Source organism: Coffea arabica, chromosome 8c, assembly GCF_036785885.1.
Source record: "Coffea arabica cultivar ET-39 chromosome 8c, Coffea Arabica ET-39 HiFi, whole genome shotgun sequence".
Taxonomy (NCBI): domain Eukaryota; kingdom Viridiplantae; phylum Streptophyta; class Magnoliopsida; order Gentianales; family Rubiaceae; genus Coffea; species Coffea arabica.
Window position 1 is genome coordinate 21,127,770 of NC_092325.1, and position 6,969 is coordinate 21,134,738.

Below are 6,969 nucleotides of genomic sequence, written 5' to 3' on the forward strand. Positions count from 1 at the left end.
ATTTTGCTCAAATCTTGAAACCGAAGTGTAAAACCCTATTTTCCAGGTTCATCTGCACTTATTGTTGAAAAATTGGGTAGTAGGGCTTTAATAAATAATAATTTTCAAATAAAAGGAAATTTTTAAGAAAACGTGAGGAATTTTCCAATTCCAATGATTAAATTTAGGGTTTCAATCAAAATGTGAGAGATTTAAGAGAACCGGTTAGTCACAAGTAAACTAGGGTTTTTGACTAAAATATTAGGGTTTCTAGTCTTTTAAAACAAAATAAGGTTTTAAATCAAACCCGAAGAAATATACTTTAATATTTTCTTCACAAACAACCTCCTAATATTCGGGATGTTACAACTTTCTTGGTCTCCTATAAATAGAGCATGGTCAGAATCTTCAAATAACTTTGAAACACTGAAGATACAAAAGATCTAGAGTGATTTTAGTGAGAAAATACTCTTCAAAGAAGATTTGTAGTCTTAGTGGTGTGAGATTCATTGTAAGCTTTTCATTTGTAAGTGAATACTTCATAAGTATAACTCTGTGAAGGTTGTCCTGAGGGATAGCAAAACGTCCTAAATTGACCGAGTGGAGTTCGGGGCAAGGAGGAGGTGAACCTTCCTTTGTACACAAGAGTGATTGTAATTCATCAACTTGAAGTAGCTTGTCTGAATTAATCTACAAGCTCAAGAGGAGCTGGGTAGTTAAGTGGTTTGCAATTCTTTCCATTTTATTTACTTATTGTTACGTTTATGATCTTTACATTGTTTATCTCTTTCACTTGGTTGTCTTCGATCCTTACAACCTGTGACGACCCCACCTCCTCCTAAGGCGTACCCAAGGGTTTGGCGGACCGCCTGCCCAACTCTTGCTAGGACTCACTAAGTTTGCTCCAATAAATTTTCAAAATATCCATTCAAGCCTCCAAAAGAACGTTTGAGTTCTACAATTCAATCAACATTCAAACTTAATTACAATCCAAAAGTGAAACGTAAGATACACTACCAAATATCAATATACAATATGTCTATTAAAAATACATATGTAAAGGATCATTACACGCTAGTTCAAGCTTATCTGCTCCGGATCTCAACTCCTGTAAGGAAAACAAACTAATGGGATGAGCTAGAAACCCAGTGAAGTTCCAAAACAAGCATTCAAGCAGTTAAATCATGGGCATATTACATTTAACAACAACCATTCGAGAAGAACATTTGGAGCATTTAAGTAACAATAGCACACTCAGTAAAAAGATACGTGTTTACTTAGAGCCATTCAGTCATTCTACGTCCATCTCTTCCTTATAACTTCCAACATTTGAAAACATTTGAAAACAAAAACTGCAATAGTGATCATTTCATTTAGTCAGTCATTGCATTGCATTCACTGGGCAGCACTCCATCCGACTGTGAGGTTATACTCGAGTATATTAAAACAGTGGCCCAGAGTCACCAGCCTCCCGACTAAGTCCGCTTCTACCTCGAGTCGACTAGCAAAGAAGGGCAAAGGCCCAATTTAGCCAATGTGATACAGTACACATGACTTACATTCATGCACAAGTAATATTCAATCATTTGATCATTAAAAATTTACATTCACTTAGGTCGAGTGCGATAAAGTACACACTCACCTATTGAAAACCCATTTAACAATCATTGGAAAGCATTTAACATTCAACATAGTCATTTATTGCACAAACATGTAAGGAACACTCGCTAATGAATCACAACCGTTTCACTTCAAACCCCTAATTCGTCCTCTTGGATATGCTCAATTCCTGTGATCATATAATATATCAAGAATCAAACCACTTGAAGCACACATAAATGACAAAATGTAAGTTTCAAAACTTCACTTAAAAAACAAAGTGATTTGCAGGGTTAACCCTCATATCGTTTATCAAAAGTGCCACGGTTTCTTGTTTAAATCAAGGTCAAATCAAGGCGAAACCACATGTATGATAGCTTAATGTTTCAAGTATAATATGGGGCAAACATACGTCACTTATAGTCAAGAATTTTGAGAAAAAACTAGTCAAGACTTGTAATGTTCAAAGCTGGAAATTTCCAACTCTAAAATAGTTTGGAAAAAACTCATTTTCTTTTACTTAAACCTCTTTCTTTGGCTCAAAATCGATATACAAGTAAAGAATAAGATTGATGTCTCGAGTAAAATCATATGAAAAAGGAAAGCAAAAATACTCTAAAGTTACACTTCAACTCTCACTCTCTTTCACATGACCAACAAGGAGAAAACATCCAGCAATATGTCCTCCAATTCTTCAAGTCAACCATTCAATATTCAACCCCAGTTTCATGGCAATTTGCAATCAAACAAGCTAACACGTTACAAGGCCTATTGTCGCGCCCCATTTTTTAATGCAAAAATAACGTGTTTATGAATTTGTTGATTAATTTTGAGAAAAATGAAATTTTAATTAGAAAATGAATAAAGAAATGAATTTGGATTTAATTTTGATTGAAAAATGATTTTTGATTTTTAGAAAAATGAATAAAGAAAATGAAATAGGTCTAAAATAGGACTTAAAGTGCGACGATTTGTCCCAAAATAATAGTTCAAAAAGAATTTTTAATAAAAAATAGGAGTCGCCACTTGGTATTGCGTTAAGGTGTACCAGATCACCTAAAATAAATTAAAATTAAAAATGTAAAGAAAACCCTTTTTAAATGACTTCAAGTCTGCGAAAATCAAGAGAAAAGGGGTTGGGAGTCACATTTGAAGAAAGAGAATGCAAGGATAAAATCCAAGGCACCCTTTCAACCTAACCAAGGCTAATTGTGTGATTTAGTCAAAAGTTTTCTTAATTTAATCTAAAAATTTATCACATTTGGATGTCACTATATGAATGCAAATCTAGACCTAATGTATATCGGAAGGGTCGAAATTTCTTTTCAAAACTTAATTAGTGCAAATCGCATTAATTGCGACGCCCACAAGTGACTATTTAAAGAGGTAATGAAGTTTGCAACAAATGAGCCTCAAAAAAAGAAAGAAATTATAATTTACACATATACGTGACCTAAGGGAATGCATCATAATGGGTGCAGGGGACTAGGTTCGTGACTTTAATTTTCCGTTTAATAGAGGGAATACAAGTGTGCTAAGGCTAGAGAGTCATACTCGTCCATATCCCATATTCAAGGGGTAATTTTCCTAATTTAATCAAGCAAATGTACTATTTTACTCCTAATTTTCCTTAAATGAGACACAAATCTAAATGTTATGTTTCACACATGGGGATAAGGAATATATATATAGGAAAAATATGGGACAAGAGATATACATATAGAGGAAATATCATGCAAAAATGGAAAAAACCCTAAAAAGTATTAAAAAAATGCATGAAAATGTAGTGATTATCACACAAACATGATCTAGCGCGTGGATGGTCCCTAAGGGTCTAGCGTTGGACTAACCCATGTCTATAAGTTCTCACTAACATTGGACTAGTGAGAAATTAAAAAAGAGGGCCACAACTAGCGCTGGACTAGTGTGGAATCGGAAAAAGGGGACCACAACTAGCGTTGGACTAGTGTGGTAATGTCATGCAATTATTACAATCAAATAAATCATGTAAAACATAATAAAACAAATAAACACATAAATCATATATAGCACATAGCACATAAGCATGATATCTAGATGCAAGAGCCTAAGAAAATGAGTAACACGTAAATACACAAGCATGCAAAACACACAAAGCAAATAAAGCAAATAAAGCCCTAACTATTACATTTGGGGGTTTAACTACAATCTAAAGGGGTAAAGAATGAAATGAAATAAATAATAACCTAACTATTACAATTTACATTTAAATGCCTCTCAAATAACCCAAAATCAAATTAGAATAAATATACAAAATTAAAACAAATGAAGTGAATAAATAAATAAATGAAATAAAATAAAATAAAATAAATAAAAAACATTCAAAAAAAGGCATTCAATTACACACATAAAATCATATAGTAGCACATAGGATCAAATAAAATCAACATAAAGGAGTAGAGTGTACCTCCCTTGAATTGGTGACCTAAAAAAATGAAATTTTTCTTATTTATCCTCCAAAACAAAGAAAAGGGTCAAGGCATCACTTTAATTAACAAATAATCACATGAAATGAAAAATAAACACGAAATTGAATCAATTAAAATATTTGCATAAGAATAACAACCCATATTCAAGGAATTTAAAACAAGTAAGGGCATAATTGAAATAATTAACAAGCTTTAGGGGTCAAAGAGAAAACTAAAATAAAAGGACCAAATTGCAATTAAAATAAGAACCTAATCGAAAGAAAACTAAAGTTTTTAGGGTCCTCATATAATTAAGAAAAAATTGAGGGGTTAAACTGCAAAAGTTTTGAAAACTTTCATATGGAGCTTAGATAGACAACTGGAACAGGGACCTAATTGAAAGAATTATAACAGCTTTTGGGGGTAAATTATGAAGTTTCGAAACTCTAGGGCTGAATCACAAACAAAAGAAAATAGAGGGACTGAAATTATGAATTTAAACAAATGGTCGTCTTCTCCAAACAGATTAGACATCAATCCGCCATTTCCGTCCTCTTTGCAATCAGAGCAATACCAAGAATCAGTTTCAACTCTAGCCATTCCCATCAGACAACAAAAATCACAAAAAAAACTCCCTCTCCTAACATTAATTCGGATTCATACAAAGGGAAGCATAAGGGAACGAAAAACAAAAAAAAGTGCAAGACACCAATTAGAGGTGGCAAATCAACCCACTTAACTAAATTTACCCATACCCGCCCATGAATAGTTGGGTATGTGTATCTTAAATTTTTATATATGGGTATAAATGAATTATCCAATAATACCCATTTAATGTTTATTGGATAACCCATCAAATCCAATTAACCCATTTAGAATTCTCTTCCCCCCAAGTCTCTTCTTTTCCCCCACTTTTTTTTCAAATTTTTCATTTTGTCATGATGTTAACTACTTTTGTTTCATTATTATTATTATTATTATTATTATTATTATTATTATTATTATTATTATTTGTTTGTTTTATCTTATTATTTTATTTTCTCTTAGTTTGTTAACTTGCTCATTTTTTAATATTACCAATTTATGATAAATTTTAGCCTATTTTCTTATCTTTATAAAATAAAATTTTAAATTTATATATGAAAAAATGTTAGGGGTTCAAAATTTTTGGATTAAGTTTTTATATTAATTTTTATAGTACTTAGTTCAAATTTTTATATTCTTATTATTCAATTATTAAATAATAGGTAATTTTGTGACATAGAGTATAAATGAAAAACAATTGGGAATTGGATACTCTCTGTACGCTAGCCTGAATCATTTCTCGATGCGTCTATTTCAAATCATATGCTTCCAGATATATAGGAGGATAGATTGTTACATTTTCAAAAATTGAATGTTTTCACGGTAAGAAAAATTCTAGTCGTGCGCCGCATAAATTGACGGAAAAAACCCTACGACTTAAAAACCCTACGGACTTAGCATGGCGGCCGCCAAGCCGCCGGATATCCATGGCAGCGGTGCTGGAAGAAGCTTTGCTGCAGTTGTTGCCAATGGGTCGCCAGATGCAGTGTGTGATGAAGGGATCGGTGAGGTTTCGCTTTATCGAGGGGAGCCTTCACTACGTCTCTCCAGGCAAGATATGCGTGATCTGGCGGCACCATACCGGAACGCACTGGTAGGGAGATTTGCTGCAGCCAGACCTTCAATGGAGGTTGTGCGGAAATTTTTTGTGTCACTGGGACTCAAGGGAGAATGCGAAGTGGGGCTGCTGGATCAGCGGCACATTCTGATTCGGCCTGCTCTTGAGGAGGACTACACCAGGCTCTTCTTGCGTAGGGTCTGGTTCGTCAATAACGCTCCAATGGTGATCTCGAAGTGGACCATGGATTTCAAGACCAATCAGGAGCCTTCCATAGTTCCGATATGGGTAGCTTTTCCGGGCTTGCCGATCTTTTTCTTTGCAAAGAATCTGGTTACCAAACTTGCGGCCACGCTGGGAAGAGTTCTCAAAATCGATTCTGCAACATCCACGCTGCGCAGACCATCTGTAGCCAGGGTGTTGGTGGAGATGGATGTTTCTAAGGAGCCGGCGAAAAGAGTCTGGATAGGTGATGATGACTATGGCTTTTGGCAGCCGGTGGAAGTGGAAAACTGGCCTTTGTTTTGTCACTTCTGTGACCGGGTTGGCCACAAGGAGGAGGAGTGCTTTAAGAAAAACCCAGCTCTGAAACCTGCTGGTGAGAAGAGGACCAATCTGCAGCAGCATGGGATGAGGGATTCACGACAGGCTTATCGGGTTAAGGAGCGAGATATCACCAAGGAGCATACAGCGGAGTTACCAGGCAATACCAGCACGAATAATGCAGCGGAACCACCAAATGGGAATAACTTGACAGAGACTAAGGATACGGCGGAGGCCTTAACTAGCAGCAATGATGTGCGGGTGGTGGGTTCGGCCGCACTTGTGCAGCGCACGGATGAGAATGGGTTGGTCACAGCAGGAAGGTCGGAGCCACCAAGTGGAAATAAGTTGATAGAGCTCAAGGATACGGCCGAGGACTCAACGAGCGATAGTGGAGTGCAAATGGTGGACGCATTTGTGCAGTTCGCGGCTGGACAGGGCCTGGTTGCAGAAGGAAGGCCGGAGCTTGTCTGCCTTCCGGGTGGCAGGTCTGCTGGTGGGCAGCAAACTGCCCAGGAGGAGGGAGCAGATGGCGGTGGTAGCAAGGCCAAGCGGTGTGGCCAGCATGTGCAGACTGCTACGCGCGCTCTGCTGGCTGTGGATGATGGACAGATTTTATCTAGCAAGGATGAGGAGGTGGCAGAGGCAATGCAAGCAGTGGGGGAGATTACGGTGCATCTGCCTTTGTCAGTAGTTGAGCAGAGGGATACTGGTGCCCTCATAGCGGTGGTTGAAGGGACGTATGGCAAGTCGAATCAG